Here is a 2,500-nt window from a genome sequence, read left to right on the forward strand (position 1 = left end):
CTACACCAAGCCATTCAAGCCATGCGTTGCCTTACCTTGGAATTGCTCATCATCCAATGCATTCCGAGAAAGTGAGTGTAGGCGAGGCTAAGGATGGCTTGCCTTGCCTTGCCTTGCATTGGCATGCCATGCCCAAGTTGTGGCCTACACCAAGCCATTCAAGCCATGCGTTGCCTTACCTTGGAATTGCTCATCATCCAATGCATTCCGAGAAAGTGAGTGTAGGCGAGGCTAAGGATGGCTTGCCTCGCCTTGCCTTGGCATGCCGTGCCCATGATGTGGCCTTGACCAAGCCATTCAAGCCATGCGTTGCCTTCGCCTTGGCATGCCGTGGCCTTGCCTCGCCATGCGATGCATTCCGACAAAGTGACGCGAAGCGGAAGCCTATCATGGCGTAAAAATGTCGACAAAATTTTTCGACATTTGAATAATGGGGTTTGACAAGGTTTGAAAAATTCAATACAAATGGTAGGCTTGAATGTCGACAAAGTGACGCGAAGCGGAAGCCTACCACGGCGTAAAAATGTCGACAGAATTTTTCGGACCTTGTCCTGCCATGGGCTGCGCGCAGCATGCCGGCAGCCTGTGCGCAGCGTGCGCACAGCATGTCGGCAGCGTGCGCGCTGCTGAGACTGTCGACAGAAATTTTCGAAACTTGTCCTGCCATGCGCGCGCGCAGCGTGCGCACAGCATGCCGGCAGCGTGCGCGCACCATGCCGGCAGCGTGCGCGCAGCTTGCGCGCAGCGTGCTGATTCTGTCGACAGTGAGGCTAGCGAAACTTGTCCTGCCATGGCGTGCGCGCAGCCTGTGCGCGCAGCTTGCGCATCTGTCGACAGTGAGGCTAGCGAACTTGTCCTGCCATGGCATGCGCTGTGCGCAGCCTGTGCGCAGCGTGCGCGCAGCTTGCGCATCTGTCGACAGTGAGGCTAGCGAAACTTGTCCTGCCATGGCATGCGCGCAGCCTGCGCACAACATGCGCACAGGCTGTGCGCAGCGTGCGCGGAGCTTGCGCGCAGCTTGCGCGCAGCTTGCGCATCTGTCGACAGTGAGGCTAGCGAAACTTGTCCTGCCATGGCATGCGCGCAGCGTGCGCGCAGTCTGTGCGCAGCGTGCGCGCAGCCTGTGCGCAGCGTGCGCGCAGCCTGTGCGCAGCGTGCGCGCAGCCTGTGCGCAGCGTGCGCGCAGCTTGCGCATCTGTCGACAGTGAGGCTAGCGAAACTTGTCCTGCCATGGCATGCGCGCAGTCTGCGCGCAGCATGCGCGCAGCATGTGCGCAGCATGCCGGCAGCATGGTTCCAGGTTTTTTCAAATGTCGACAGAATTTTTCAAATCTTGTCAAACCCCGTTTTTATTGAAATTTCCTCGCACAATAAGCTCCCCATAAGTAGTCTATGATTTTTAGGACCTTCTCCAACTTACAAAACTAAAAAATTCCTCCCGGATTTGTTTTAATGATTTTTTCAATTTTACGACTTCTAAAAATAATAAAAAATACTTCCCGACTTCAAAAATTTATGAAACTTTTTCCCATCATAGATTGCATGTTTCTTAGTATCCCTGCAAAAAATCACGTCCAAATACCTTGTATTGAATTATTTAGAGCCCATTATGACTCCTCGCGCATAGGTGATGTCTCTTCCTGTCAAAGGGCTAAATGCATAAAATGCTATATAGGGGGGTGTGTGTTGCCTGCATATGCATGGCAGCCCATGCCTTCCTAGCTGCAGCCCCCTTCCCCCACGCCACACCCATGTCATGTTGCCTCGATATGTTGCCTCGGTATTATGGGTTTGGTGTCGGGGTCGGGGGGCTGCCACCCATGGCGGTGGTGGCCGGAATCCGGCCTCCGCCACCACGCCGCCGCCATGGGTGAGGGAGGAAAAAAAAGGCGTGGAAAGTTGCGAAATGGGGTTGTCTAGGCTTTTTTTTGGCATGGGAGAGCATGGAGTGCTAGGAACTCCTTCTCAAATGCACGGGCATGTCGACCACAACCTCATTTCGCAACAACAACCACCCGTGTGGGGTGGCGGTGGGTGGATAGTCGCGGATTGGGGCTTGCCAAGCCAATGTTTTCAAAAAATTTCATCAAAATTAAAAACAAATGTTTTGTTGCCTTCGGATTTGTGGGCGAGCGGCGAGTCGGAGTGGAGCCGGTAAAGTTTAACCTCGGTGTGCACGGTTGTTTTTAGAAACTCAATCCAATGCCGGGGACGTTGAAAGTGACGCTCTTATGAGTTGCAAACCCGCAAGATTTAAAGAACCTTTTCAAAACAATTTCAAACCAACAAGATTTAAAAACAGAAATTTTCATCAAAATGAAAAACAAATGTTTTGTTGCCTTCGGACTAGTGGGCGAGCGGCGAGTCGGAGTGGAGCCGGTAAAGTTTAACCTCGGTGTGCACGGTTGTTTTTAGAAACTCAATCCAATGCCGGGGACGTTGAAAGTGACGCTCTTATGAGTTGCAAACCCACTAGATTTAAAGAACCTTTTCAAAACAA

The sequence above is a fragment of the Prunus avium genome, unplaced genomic scaffold (genome assembly GCF_965620075.1).
Source record: "Prunus avium unplaced genomic scaffold, drPruAviu1.hap1.1 HAP1_SCAFFOLD_25, whole genome shotgun sequence".
In the NCBI taxonomy this organism is placed as follows: Eukaryota; Viridiplantae; Streptophyta; class Magnoliopsida; order Rosales; family Rosaceae; genus Prunus; species Prunus avium.